This window comes from Acomys russatus, chromosome 15 (genome assembly GCF_903995435.1).
Source record: "Acomys russatus chromosome 15, mAcoRus1.1, whole genome shotgun sequence".
Lineage (NCBI taxonomy): Eukaryota > Metazoa > Chordata > Mammalia > Rodentia > Muridae > Acomys > Acomys russatus.
In genome coordinates, this window is record NC_067151.1 from 18,141,245 (window position 1) to 18,156,893 (window position 15,649).

Here is a 15,649-nt window from a genome sequence, read left to right on the forward strand (position 1 = left end):
GTTATTCTAAACACGGGACACACAGGTGACTTGCTACAGTCTTATTGTGTAGGAGTGACAGAGTATTCAGGAGGATAGCCATTCAAAACCCAAAGTAGATTTTTATTGTAATTATGATGCTTTGGTATTTCTTATTTAAACATAAAATTCCTACAAAACCACTGATCCCAGCAAATGTATAGGACAAAGAACATGTACCTGACACCAGAGGCTCATCCTGTGAGGATGGTCACCACTGGTCACAGCATTGCTTTCAACTGCCATGACGCATTCTTATGCAACAGTACCACAAGCTTTGAAGGAGGGAAATGACTTGTGACAGCCCCGCTGACACATCTCATCTGATTTAACCACAGGCGTCAGAATTACCAAGTTGCTGCCTGACTTTATGTATTTCACAGATGCAAAGGATCTCTGTAATGCATGGCTGATTTAGACTATGTTGAAAACCGCTTATAAGGCTATTTGAGGCAGTTTGTCATGGTGCGAGCAAATGATTGTATATTTCTTTATGATTCCCCAGAGACCTTATTTGGAATGTGATTTTTTGCTCCTGTCAGGAGCGTTTCCCACAGCACCAGCTCTGACCTGCATTAAAATCTGACTTTACTGTGTCAGTAGAAGCAGAATTGGAAAATGGCAAGTGGAATCATTGAAATATATGTGTCCTTCCCTCTTCCATGGCAACGTTTCAATAGTTTTTCTTTTTCTTTCTTAGAATTATATTCCCTATTGACAAATAAATAATCATGTGTATGTATGGGGGTACAGAGTAATACTGGGCACATGTTTACAATGTAGAATTATTAAGTCTGGAGTTTTGGCAAATATATCATCCTCCACACCTGAACCTTTTTTTTTTTTTTTTTTTTTTTTTTTTTTTTTTTTTTTGTGGCAAGACATGTAAAATATATTCTTTTAGCAATTTTGCAATACACAATGCATTTTGTTTCTAATCACAGCCAAGATTTTGTGCGGGGACTATCACTTATTTTCTACCTGTAAGTCCATGGTGTAGCCTATGAAACATTATTTCTGTATGATTTAGTGCACTTTTATTCAGAGTGAAGAAGCTGCTTAGAAAATATCACCTGTTGTGTTGGTGGTGCTACACAAACATGTGAAACAGTGTTAGCCTGTGGGACAGTGCTGCTGAGGACACTTATTTCCAATTCATAAAGTAATTTTAGTTGTACTATTTATTAGACTTAACATCACCTTTCACATTTGGCAACCTTGAAGAGATCCTCTTTCCTACCTTGGTGCATCTAAAATCCTGAATGTAAATCAATATCTATCACATCTTAAAACATTGGTCTAGACCTAAAAATATCTTAAACCCAAAACAAATAAGCTTAATTGTAAAACTAAACTATCTGGTCTTCAACCCCATCAGAGATTTGAGAAGGAATAAAATTAATTATCTGAGTAGATAGTGGGCTTTTGAAACCTCAAAGCCTATCCCCAGTGACACACTTCCTCCAACAAAGCCATCCCTCCCAATCCTTCTAAACCTTTCAAACAGTGCCGTTCCTTGGTGACTAAACATTCAAATACAGGAGTCTCCAGGGACCATTCTTATTCAAACTAACACAAGACCAACGCCCAAGGTACTCTGAATGATATTCATGTTACTTGTATTTGACTTTCATGCAAAGTTTATACTGAGAATTAAAGAAAAAACAAAATTGATCTTATTTCAGAATATTTTAAAGATAATAATAGAATTGAAAATTGTATCAAAATTGCAAATAATTGTATTTTGGAAACCCATTAAAAAGTGTTTCATATCTTATAATGTTCTATGTTAAAATACCAGAACATGCAGTGAAAATTTAAATGTTGCGTAAACTTTCTAAGAATAAATATTTCTGGTGTCAAATAAATCAGCTGACCAGCATATGCAAAGAAATGCAGGCTGAGAAAAGTAGTGTTAAAAGCAGGCTTCAAAGTGGAAAAAAAAAAAAAAAAAGTCTTTCTTTTTTTCCAAAGCCTTTCTTCCACAGTCAATTCAAAACAATGTCTATATTTGACACTCGTCAGTCATTCCATCAATCATTTTAAAGGTGTCAATAGGGAAATGTGGTTTTATAAAAAGACTAATATTGAATTACACATAAACAAGAGATGGAAGTGTGGTGATCTTATGTATAGGGGAAGCTGAGATGAGCTGGGAGCTGGGGCTGGCTGCCTCCCAGGTGCATACTCTCTCAGCCTGGAGCTGTGTCTGTTAGGAATCCCTTGTACTTTGAGAAGAATAAAGATTGGAAAGTTTTGCAAGACTTGTAGCAAGCAGAGCTGAAATACAACCTAAAAACCTGAGTTGTAGCAAGGGAGAATTAATTCCTCAAAACTGTCTTTTGGTCTCCACTTATGCTTGTTAGCATCACACACACACACACACACACACACACACACACACACACACAGACACACACACAATGTTAAAAAGGAAAAAGAATGGGAACAATCCCAGGGCTTATTTGGTCCTACCCTCCTGGCCTTCATTTTCCATGACTGTATAGCCATAGGCAGAGAGACATGCCCCACTAGAGGTCAAGTGAGTTTTAATCTTTAATGACATACAGACAAAAACCTAAAACATACTTTCCTAAACAAACAACATACATGTACTGTGGCCTTCTGGAAATTTCCTTGTGATGGCTCTGGAGTTGTGTTGTGATAGCCTGTGGACAAATCCATTTGTTTATTTTTTGTGATTTATTTCAGTATGAAGTCGAGACAAAGTCCATTAAAAGACACCTTTAACAGATTTTTTTTCATGCTTTTAGCTCTTTGAGAATTTTGTACAACAAATTTTGCTCATACTTACACCTTCCCTAAATCTTCTCACGCCCATGCCTGACCCTACCAGTCTAAACTTGAGTTCTCTTTAAAAATGAAAACAAAACAAAACACAAAACACAAGTACTTTTGGGTACCTGGTCATTCTCTGGGAATGGCAGACCTAGTTGGGTGGGCTTGTCCCTCTGCGGTAGCCTGTGTTACCAGACTCCTCAGATATGGGTGGGACTTTGTGCCTATCTCCTCAGATTTTAAACAGGAGGAATAAGAGGAAGAGATTCACTTAGTAAGGAAACAGAGAACAGGCTGTGGGCTTCTCTGAGAATTGCCCTTCGTTGTGTTTACAACAGATCCTCATGAGAATCTGTATAAAAAAGGATCCCAGGGTAGCTCCTTAGGGTCACTTGACAGGATTACAATTGGCTAGGGAAAGTCTAGCTCACAAGAATTCCAAAAGGTAGACTTGACAGTCTTGTTGTTCCCAGAAAATGTCTGGGGAGAGAAAAGAAGCCATGCCTAAAGTCACATAGACCTTGGCCTTAGCCCCGTTTGATACCATTTCAAGAAACTCTCTGATGGAGACCTTCACAACAAATGTTAATTGTTCTGGGATTCTGGCTTCTTGGCTGGTGCAATGCATCAACCAGACTCCAGAGTGAGAGGCTTTTTCTTCCGTGTACGCAATAATTTCCCTGACTCACTTGAAACATGTATTAGAAGCTTAGAGAGTAACTATTCGGTGAAAGTCAAAGCTGGAGAGGTTTCTTCTCTCACATTCATAATACAGAACATGAGCCTTGCAGGAGGATTGCCTCTAACTCTGCACTACTTGCCCTGCTGACCTTGCACATGCATTCCACATCTTGTGGTGAGGTACATAAGCCATAATACAGAAAAATGCTAGTGTGTGGAAGAGCAAATATTTACAATATCTTAAGCAAGTCATAATTTTCACTTGCAGAACGTGTGTAATTGCACAGTAATCAGCATCAGAAAGAACATTTCCTGCCAATTAGAGTTTGATTTAAAAAGTTTAGAAAGGTCTCTAAAGTTGGGTTACCTTGGCCAAAAGGCTATTCTTAGTATCCTGGGAAATGCCCCTGCACTGGTGGTGACTGGAATTAGAAATCCTAGCAAAATAATTTAAGCATAGTTATGTGGCTGGTGAGGCCACACAAATGAGAAATTCTGAAATGGAACTGTGCTTCCCAGCCCCTCCAGACAGCTTCTTGCCCTCAGCAAGACTGACTTCTGGCATGAATGAAGTCAGTTCATTAGGAGGGGTGTGGCACAACAGTATCTCTGGCTTCCACCTATCAGATGCTAGGAGAACTCATGGGGTCCTGATAACAGATCATAAGATACCCCCAAGACCCACCATGACTCTGTGACCATGGGCTTCCTTCTGCTCAGCTCCCAAGACTGTCCCTGAGATACATGTTGGAATTAGAATTCAGGTAGAGCCTAGGAGGTGGCCTGGCTGCCTTTGTGCTTGTCTGTGTGGCTAACAGAAAGGGGACAGCAAGCTCAGCAGCCTTGCTGTCTCCATTGGTGTACTCATTAATCTCAGAAGAGGGGCAGAGGAAAGTGTTTACAGGAGACTCTTTCCTTCTCCAGAATTATGCCTTCAGGCATGCTCAGAGCTCCTTGCTGACCATCTACTCTGAGTTGAGGAACCATAGGATTTAACACACGCTCTATAAGGAGGGCCGCATCCAACAGTAATATCATGTTGTAACTTCAACTAGGGAAAAACAAACAAACACAAACATGAGATGATTTCAGGCCATAAAATATTTGTAACAATGATTGTTTACATTCATCTAGCAGGGATAATAATTGGGCAGCCATATGGAATTTTACAGGTTTATTTCATGCTGAAATGACACAATATTTTCTAAAAACAATTTTAGATATACCACTTGAAAGCAACTGACATTAGCCCAAATAAGTAGTAAGCTGAACTACTGCATACATTCTGAAAACGCAGACGGGCTGCTTCAAGGAGAGCACACACGTCAGAGAGGACCCTTTCCACGTTTGCTGTTTTCCACAGTGAGTATTCATGGACAGAAGTGGGGAGCAGCTGGCACTGAAGGCAAAGAACAATGATGCTGGACGTAGTGTGTGAAGGGTTTGAAATCGTGGGACGAGTCAACAAGCTTTACTGTCACTAATGGCTGACAGAATTATGCAATGCTAACAAGAAAATACCCTTCCCTGAAAAGAGACTGGACTAAGTAATGCTAATTGGACTATAAAAAGTTGTTACTATAATGGCTAAGTGCAAATATGTGTGTTTATATATTAATATTATATATAATATATAATAATGTCATATATTACATAGTCATATATAATTATATAAATAGAATGTATTATATGTAATATATGTATATTATATATTAACATATAATATATATAATACAAACATGTACTATATATACATATTTCTGATATATATCATATATATTTGTCTATACCTCTACTTTAAGAACTATTGTTTGCTATTTGAAATAACTTACAAAATTCTCCATTGTATTGTTGTTCTGAAAATGATAGACTCAAATATATAAGCTGTATTTGGAAATAATTTTACAAGGGCATGGGGTCATTCACTTCTGTATCCAATTTCAGTTCTTATTGTGACTTAACTTTTCATGTCACTGCACCTGAGATTCTGAAGCTTATGCTAAAGGATCTGGATTTCCCAGGCATCCCCAGGATTTCCCAGGCATCCCCAGGATTTCCCAGGCATCCCCAGGATTTCCCAGGCATCCCCAGGATTTCCCAGGCATCCCTAGGATTTCCCAGGCATCCCTAGGATTTCCCAGGCATCCCTAGGATTTCCCAGGCATCCCCAGGATTTCCCAGGCATCCCTAGGATTTCCCAGGCATCCCCAGGATTTCCCAGGCATCCCCACACAGGTGACTTATACTTGCACATACATGAACAAAATGGAAACAAATCCAAAACCAGTGTTTTGAGCATTTAAATTTTGTTAAATAATAAAACTTAAAGAAATAGAAGTGCAGATGATGTTCCAATTTCTATCCCCATTGTGAAATCAAGTTTTCTCTCTCTACAATTGAGAATGGAAGCTTATGTACAAACAACACTTAAAAGTTGGGGTCAACAGGGTGCTGATTTGCCCTGTGAGTGATGACAGGTTGTGGAATAATCTGTCTGTACTGTCTGTTGAGCCTGAACTTGTGGAGATGGTCAGTTTTCACCAAGATGTAACTGATTTGAAATTTAAGAAAGAGCATGCAATTCGGTGTGTAGGGAGCTTGGGAGCATCTGGGAGGAGTTAGAGGAGTATAAGAGATTGATCAAAATCTATTGCATTAAGATTTTAATTTGCAAACCTGGAGTTTAGATTCCTATCACTCACTTGTCAGGCTGAGCACAGCTGAGCGTGGCTGTATCTGCAGTGCATTAGGATGGAGACAGAAGACTGTGGGGGCTGGCTGATCCATTTAGCTAAATAACAGCAAGCTCTGGGTTCCGGGAGAGCTTCTGCCTTAAAATAAATGAATGACCCAATAAAACAAGGTGACGAAGACAGGTTGAAGTCAGCCTCAGCCTTCCACATGTTTACACACTGGCTCGGTGACTTTCATGCACACATATAGGCATATACACACATATATACACACATAAACACTTGCACACATTTGCACACACATGCACACAGACACATACAAAAAGTCTTAGACAAACACTCTTTTCTCTTTAAATGTTTTCATTTAAAAATTTAAATGTAATTCTATATGTTAAATACAATAAAAAAGCTTCCACTGACTACATTTCTATTGTTCAATTCTCAGCACTACAAAATATAGCGCTGGAACGCTTGATGAAGTGAATGCAAGGGACCCAAACACAGGTAGAGTTTGGGCTCAGTGACTTCCTATTCTTCACATGTTAATGCGTTTGCTTCGGAAACCCCTTCTCACTCACTGACACAGCATTATCACTCTATTTAACATAGTTTTTATATTAAACCCACAGGGATCACACATGACTGACAAGATAATGGCTGCCATACTTAGATCTCATTAGGATTCTACATGTTAAAAAGATAAATGTGCTCATTTTCATGTGCGTGTGCTCCTGTCTGCACACACACACACACACACACACTCACCTACTGTTTCCAATGGTTATAATTTAACCTCAGGTTTGGGGGAGCATATAATTCTTCCTTCCCTTTCTCCTACACTAGCAGTATGTTTCAGATGAAAGGACAGACAGACTTCTGTAAACTTCATGAGCCAGTCTGTTCTCTAGATTCAGTGGTCCATGTTTTATTGTGTGTGACATGATCAGAGGCAAGTTCGCTTCATGCCACCTCAGGTGCAATGACCGTCTCACTTCAAAGCAAACACTGATGTGACTGTCACTATTACACAGTTCACAAGCCATGCGATTATTAAATCCAAAGTAGTGGGCAGCAGGCAAGCATGAAATGCCAAAATTACTTGTGGAAGCAAAATATAAAGGAAAATGTAAAGGAAGGAGGGAGAAAAATATGTAGAAAGGAAAATTCTAGAAGAAATAAAGTCTGTGGGATATGTGCTGCAAGCTTGGATCCAGCTGCCTTTTCCTTGAGCCTCTGAACTCCGAGCCTGTACACAATGGGATGAATAAATAAAACATGGTCACTCTTTAACCAGCAGGGTTCCTCAGAGCCTGGTGGTTTGCATTAGAAGTTCTTATATCAGATTAGAGCTGATGACTCTCAGACAAACACTGTATTTTGATAAAGTCTTTCCAAGTGTCATAGGTTTCTTCGGAGCTGCAAGTCTTTGGGAAGATTTAGACTTAATATTAATGATCTCACCAGAAAATTGTGCAGGACAGGTGACTAAAATCAAAGGACATTTCACTGATGAGAACAAATGTGCAGAAAGGGAGAGCAAGTGAGGAAAGTTCATCTTTGCTCTGAAATTGTGACGTGCACCTGAGATACCTGTCAACACAGGAACAGGTAATAAAGCATGACGCATACATAAAGGGCAACTTTATTTAGACCTAAACAAAAATTATCTAATTTGAAAAAAAAAATGGTTGTCACTTTAAAATGCTGTACTAACTGAATTTACTCAGTCCCCAAAAGACAAACAGGGTGTGTACTCTCTCACTTGCTGACCTTAGCCTCTACACTTTAGGTAAAAGTATTTGCCTGTGAGTGGGTCTGCAGTTGCCAGGCCGGGAACCTAGAAAGGGCTGTGCGAGCAAATAGAGAGGCATCATGGCGTGGTACGAAGAGCACAGAGGATAGGAGCACCCAGGGAGAATGCTGAGTAGAAGGTGTTAAGCAGGCACGGGAGCAGGGGATGGAGACATGGGGGACACGATGAGAGGGAGCTAATGGTATCTGAACATACCGGAGCCCAGCATATGCTCGTGGTGGGTGGTAGAGCTTTTGCCCACTACACCCAGTAATGCCATATAGGCTTTGATCCTAACATTGAAAAAAAAAACTACACGGTTTATTTCTGAGAAAGTTGTATGGATGTCATCAGTAAAGCAGAAACCAGGATCTTCAAGTGAGTTGTTGCTTGCATTGATTTAAAAAAAAAAAAAATGGCTGTTCAACCACTAAGAGTGAAGATATGAGAGAACTTCAGAATGAAAGAGGCCAGTTCTGAAGGACTGCAGTGATTTCATGATTGTGAAATAATCTAGATGAATAAGCAGGGCTGTTAGGATTCTTGCCTCTATTAATGAGACACAGACATTTGTGTGCACTAAATGCTGTATTCCGTTGTTGTCTGCTAAGCTGCAAGATTACATTTAATTCAATGAATGTTTGTTTCAAAACATGATGGGTTTGTGCATTTTTGCTCCAAGCCTAACATTTGGGACTTAGAAAATAGTTACAGACAAAAAAAAAAAAGTCAGTTTTCATCACCCTTACGAAATACAAATCAATTCCTGTGGTGATACACGCAGGGACACTGAAGGATATGGGTATTTGAGAACTTTTAATTAGTTTTTTTTCGTTATGGGCAGATAATACATTAGTATGCAAGGATGATTGTTACCAAAGCTGATGACCTGAGTTCAATCCCTGGACCCACCAGGTGGAGGGAGAGAATCTACTCTTGCAAGTCGACGCTGACATTGTATGTATGCCTTGACTTGCACAGAGAAAGAGGGCATTCACATTTTATTTTACACTGTGTGTTTGTGTGCGTGTGTGCGTGCGTGCGTGTGTGCGTGCATGTGTGTATGTGTGCATGTATGTGTGCGTGCATGCCTGCAAGTCTTTCTGTCTGTTCATTGGTTGGACTTCAGTTAAACACAGGAAAAAGTAAAGGTCACAGATGAAAGTGGCATGGAAGATGATTGATCCTAGGTGGGAGATTGCATTCTCTCTCCCTCCCTCCCTCTGTTCCTCCCTTTCCTCCCTCCCTCTTCACATCCCTTTCTCTCTCCCTCCCTCCATTCTTTCTCCCTCTTTCTCTCTCCCTCCCTCTGTTTTCTCTTCCCTCCATTTCTGTCTCTTCCTCCCTCCTTCCCTCTCTCCTCTTCTCTCTCCCTCCCCTCTCCTTTCGTGTGTGTGTGTGTGTGTGTGTGTGTGTGTGTGTATACACTTATATATGCACATGTGTGCAGAGGTCACTGTACAACCTTTCCTGTCACTTCTTAAGTCCACTTCATTTTTTAATTAGTTATTACTTATTATTTTGATGGGGTCTCACCAAATAAGGTGGACTGGCTGGCCAACGAGGTCCAGGGGCCTACCTATTTCTGCCTCCCAAGGGCCGGGGGAACATACATATGTCATCACAGTATGCTTCTTTTACATGAAACCTGGGGAATGGATCTCAGATCCTCCTGCTTGCAAGGCACAGCCTTTGCAAACTGAGCTGTGTCACAGTTGTGTTCCCCTGTGGGTCGCAGAAACTCTCAGAAAGCTTGAGTAGAGACTAAGTGATTTCCAGGTGATCTGAGGGTTGGGTCTTTTATATTTTGCTCTCCTCACCTACCGCTGTTGGCTTTGCACATGTGGACAGGATGGTGTGACTGCCCAGAGCTGGCTTTCCTGCACATTTATGCAGTGACGTTACTACACAGTAGTTTGAATCAGAAACTCAAGGACTTTCTAAGTGAGATCTTTCCACTGCCATCTTCCCGGAGGAAAGAGGTCATTCCCAGGGTAGACTTCAAACTGAACAAGACTCAGAGAAGCCCTCAAATACCTGCCTACTGGCTGAATTTTGAAAAGCTTTCCTGAAAAGTGTCGAGTGTTATCACTTAAAGATGGCCATCTCATTGATCAGCATCTCAGAGCCATTTAATATACAAAAACAGGCCTTGCTGATCTTTCAACATTTTTGTTATTACAAACAGATTGTGGCTATTATTAATACATCTTGCATTAGTTTGATGCATTGCCATGGACTTTTTTTGGTGAGATTAGCGTAGGCCTATATTTTTCTTTCTTTCTTTTTTTGGGGGGGGGTTTGTTTTGTTGTTTTTGTTTTTTTTTGTTGTTTTGTTTTGTTTTGTTTTTTGTCTTCATGTACTAGTTTTTTTACATTTTAGCCATTTCTGTTTACAAAACAGCCCCAACTCATGGAGGATAGAGAGTTCTAAGCCCCAAACATCATACGGAATTTAGAATTTTGACATAGAAATCTGGAGAAGGTGACTTGGGCATGGTGCTTTTACCGTTCTTTTTTTTTTTTTTTCAGTTGAACCTCACATAAAGCTGGCTTCTTTCTACCCATCTCTCTTCACACACTCTTATCACAGTCCCAGGCCACATTTGTTCAGCATCTAATCGGTTGTCTTTCATATATAACAATGGCCCATGTCCCTGCTCTGCACATAGCATCTGGGGCCTGGGGGGGGTACCTTTCCTTATCACCCCACTGTGCACCTTCCAAGCATCCAGCTCCACTGAAGTAAGAGTTTCAATCTTGGTTTTACACTTTCTTCACTTTTCAATTTTTGTAGTTTCACCAAATATGCAAACCTTCCTTAAACCAGCACTTTAAAAGCATTAGCAGTGCAACACGTAAAATCTGTGTGTGAGTGGTTTAGGGCTTGTCAAAGCCCAGAGCGGTGGTCCTCAACCTCCTGAATGCTGCCACCCCTCAATACAGTTCCTCATATGTGGATCCCACAACCTTAAAATTATTTTTTACATATCATAATTGTAATTGTATTACAGTTATGAATCACAGTGCTCTGTGTTATCTGTGTTTTTCGACGGTCTCACGTGACCCTCGTGCAAGGCCCTCAAAAGGGTAGCAACCTGCAGGTTGCGAACCACACTGCCCTAGAGTTGTCATTAGTCACTGGATTTCACTTACTTGCCTCTCTGGGAACCTCACTCACCCACTCTCTCCCTGGAGAACCCTCACCTCAGCTTCCTGCTGCTGGGAGTGGGGAAGCTGTGAAGATTCCGGGGCTGTGTGAACACACATTCTCATATGAGTTCAGTGACTCAGTGCCTTGAGTCCCACCCCACCACCCAGCAAGTGATAGGCCTTCCTGTCACCTAGTTTTCTCAAAGACGTGAGTCACAACATCCGTTTTATTTATTTAACAACTACTTTCCTTCTTTTAAAACTTTTGTTTCTTGTGTGAGGATGGGGGAGTGTACTTGCTACGCTGCGCTGCTTTCGGAGGTCAGAGAAGAGCTTGCTGGGGAGGGGAGGTAGATTCCTACTTTCTAAGGTGTGGCTCCCAGGGATCAAATAAAAGCGGCAGCTTGTCAGCACGGTTGCAAACCCTTTATTTGCTGAGCCATCTCTCTGGCCTCAACGTCCTCTTTAGAACTAAGTTCTAGAGCGTATTTAAGGGCCTGCAGAAGCATGTAACTCATATGCTTTTTCTTCTCACTTTGGCAAGGTTGTCTTGCTTCCTGCTTGGATAACGTTTTGATGGTTTTTAGTTCCCATACAGAGGACCTAGTTCTCTTATGGCACTCTCGTACGTGCCGCCTTTCCCGTTGCTTACACTGCTCTCCCTACTTCCCTTTCCCCACCCAACCTAGCTCTCCCTTGTGCTCTGCTCTCAGGTCTTGCCTGTTGCTATCCATTTTTGTTCAAGACAGGGTCTCTCTATGTAGCCTTGCCTGTCCTGGACTCGCTTTGTAGACCAGGCTGGCCTCGAACTCACAAAGATCCGCCTGCCTCTGCCTCCTGAGTGCTGGGATTAAAGGCGTGTGCCACCCTGCCTGACTTTAGGTATCTGTTCTTAAGAGCAGGCTGGAATTTTTAATGAGAAGGAACCAAGATTTTAAACCGCATTGCACTCCAAGTCACATACAATCCATCCCTCTAATTTACATTTCTGAAACACAAACTTCCAGTCGGTCTTTCTTACATTTATTATTGAAGCATTTCCTGATATGGCTCGGTTATGAACTTCCCCAGAGGCTCATGGAATTTCAACACTTGGTCTTACCTAGTGTTGTTTTAAAACGGGGCTTAGAACCTTTAGGGGGTGGAGCCTCCAGGAGGAAGTGAGTCCCTGAAGCGAGAGGATTCTCCACCCTTAAGTACCAAGTGACCAAGTGTCTCCCACTCCTGCCTCCCGGCTTCCCGGACCTAGATGGACTGATGGATGGAGTAAGGCCTCCTTCCCTTGAGTTTCTTGTCCGGTATTTGGTTACAGCAGGAGAAAAGCTCATTTTGCTCCCTCTGCCTTCCCTACTTCCATCAGGGTAAGTCTCTGAGACTACGGCGCAAGAGTATCTTAGTCTCCCTGTGTAACTGTTGTGTTAAGGACTCACCGAGAAGGATTCTTATCAGAGAGATGAAGCAATTATAACCTCCCTGAATTTGCCACAGGAAGACCAAATCTGGGTCACTGTTCTAGGAACACATCCAAACTCCCACACACAATCTATTTCTCCATCATCCACAGGCGGTCAGCAGCCCAGATGGGAATGTCACCAACTGTGCATGGCCAGGGGGTGGCTTTCTAGACTCCTGCGTGTAGATAAGCCCTCTTGGAGGCAAGAACGGCAAGGAGGTCTGCAGGGAGAAACATGATAGACAAACGAGGAAACCCAAATAAGGAAAGAGGTGGCAGAGGAGAGACCAAACCTAGGTGAAAGAATAGCACAACGTTCCTGAGAAAAATTTCACAAGAATTTTTAATAACTTAAAAATAGGAGAAATTCAATATCCTTTGTTTCTGAGATTAAAAAAAAGATTAGTTAGTTTTTAATAAATATTTATATATAAACCAGTGAGTATATTTATTTTAAAAGATTTTATATTCTACTGGGTTAACACTACCCCAAGATAGGAAAACATTGCACACGCATCAGGAGGTAAAGGCCTTCCTAATTTATAGATCCATAAATATTCAAGCAGACACTGATAGAAAGTTTATAGTTTCCATTCTAAAGTTTCAGCCTTAGTTAAACATTAAAACAGAAGTGCAAGGCTTACCAGCACAGGTAGCCACTTTCCATTGGCCTGGAATTCTTAACTGATTTGATATAAGATAGATGAATCTCACCAGAAAAGCCTGAGAAACCATCACTATTCATGCCACTGAAAGGAGAGGGCTACACCCCATCAATTCATCTGGAGAGGTGGAGAGAGGATTGGATTGAGAATCAACAAGGAGCCAGCACCTGCCACCAGTGGGGACTCAGTCACCCTCAGTCCCCTCCCTGCACTGCAGCAGCTAAGGGCTTGACCCAGGTTCTGGAACTGAGCTATCCCTCACATCCAAGAATGTCTCCGGGGAAGGAGTACAACACGGAATGTGACCTGTGAGGAGGACTAGGGTTGGCAGGTAAGGTCTAGAGCTATTGGAGGTCACTGTGCCAAGACAAGGAAGTGAACACACATTGGGGACTACCATGCCTACCACCCATGTCAGGTGCTAACAACCACCAATAACCAATGACATTGTCTTCTGGCCTCCATGACACAGTGTATATACTGCACACAGAGAGCTAAAAATAATACAGATGCAGACACATAATTTAAAAGTAATAAAAGTAAATCTTAAAAACTGATTTGCATTTTGTATATAATTAATTGAATATTATTGTACTTGGAAGGTGATCAATCCAGCTAAATTAAGATATTTCCAAAGGAACTAAGCAATATTATCTTTTAAAATTACCCATTTAAAGCCATCATTTGATGAACTGCTCGTTATGGATATAAATATTTTTAAGAATCTATCAAAAAGTTGTATCTGTTAAAATTCTGTTTGGTTGAGATGCAAAACTATATGAAAAAAAAAATGAACTGAATTTTTCCCCAGATAAGCTCATTTGTTCATCACAAGTCTGAGGGAGTGGAATGGCTGTGCTTCTGTTAAGTTTTTCAGTGAGAAAAGTAAAAATAAACAGGGCACCCTCTTAACACTGTGCTCTGTTATAGTAAATAGACTCACCAGCCACATGTCCCAGTTTCTTCTTTATTTTTCCATCTGTTGCATGTATGTGTGTATGTGTGCATGCATGCATGTATGCATTTCACACATCTGTTGAGTGTGTGAATGGTAGAGAAATCATCATCAAGTCATCTTTTTAGTTCTACATTTACAAAATTCTTTGTTTTGAAACATATACAAATTAGACATCTTACTTAAGATTCTCTAGTCCGTAATTTGTGGAAAGTAGAAAATAAAATTCAATTATTTGCTGATTTATGTACGTTAGAAATTGGGGGCCAATAACTTCATTTTACCAAACTCTTTCTATCTAGGTACTGGCTGGAATAAAATATTACTTGATACCATTATTAGCATCTATATATGAATTGATGCATTTTAAAATAATGTTATATCTAAATATATACATGAGAAAAATATAGTCACTCATAAATTGAGTTGATTTTTATTTTCATGTAAGAATATAGTGTTAAACTTAATTAGCGGGTGTTTCTAATATATAGCATGGTAAAGCAGGACCGCTGTTCATTGTGGCGAGCCCTACATTGTTAAGGAAGGCAGCATAGCCACGTGTTTTTCAAGAGTATGACCACAAAGTGCGCACAACTGAAAGTACTATGTCCTGTCCTGAATAGTGGCGCACTCGTGATAAATTCAGAGAGATGTGCTAGTATGGGGCATTGCTGAGGATGTACTGTCCTGGTTTGTTTCCTATCTCTGTGCCAAATCACTGCAGGGAAAAGCAACTGGGTCAGGCAAGGCTCCCTCCCTCCCCCTCTCTCTCTTTCTCTCTCTCTCTCTCACTTTCCCTTCCTTTCTTCCTTTCTACCTTATAGTGTGTCATGAAGTGACGTGAGGTATGAAACTCAAGGCAGTTGGTGTGAAAGCCTGAAGTACACCGTGCTATAGAATAAAAGAGACTTGGGGTCCTAGGTTAGTATTAAAATGACTGCTATCTGCCTAGTCACTCTCCGTGAGTAGAACCAGGGCAAGCCTATGACGGTGAAGTACTCAGTTCTTGGTTAAAGGCACTATCTTTTTTATGCATATGATTTGTTGTTTCCAAATGGGAGAGGTCCAGAAGTCTCTAAGGCAGAGGGGCAGGGAAGCCAGGAGGACTTGTTGATCCAGAGGCATTTAGGGCTGAGTGCAAGGAGCATCGTCCTCTGCTCTTACTATAGCTCTATCTACTGGACGTGTGATGGAGAGGTTGGGCATTATCACAGAACCACACAGAACTGTTAGGACTTCAATGAACCAGGACATGGTTAAATTTAGTTCCAGTTCCTTCTTTTCAATTTATTTTACCTTCTCTCTACTTAAGATATCTGAAGTATAGAAAGAACAAGACATTTTTATTTAAGTATAATGAACCAAAAAGGGCAAGAATCAAATTTAGGGCAATTTTTCTCTAGTTTAGGATATCCAAGTTATTGAATGTCTGGTTTCATT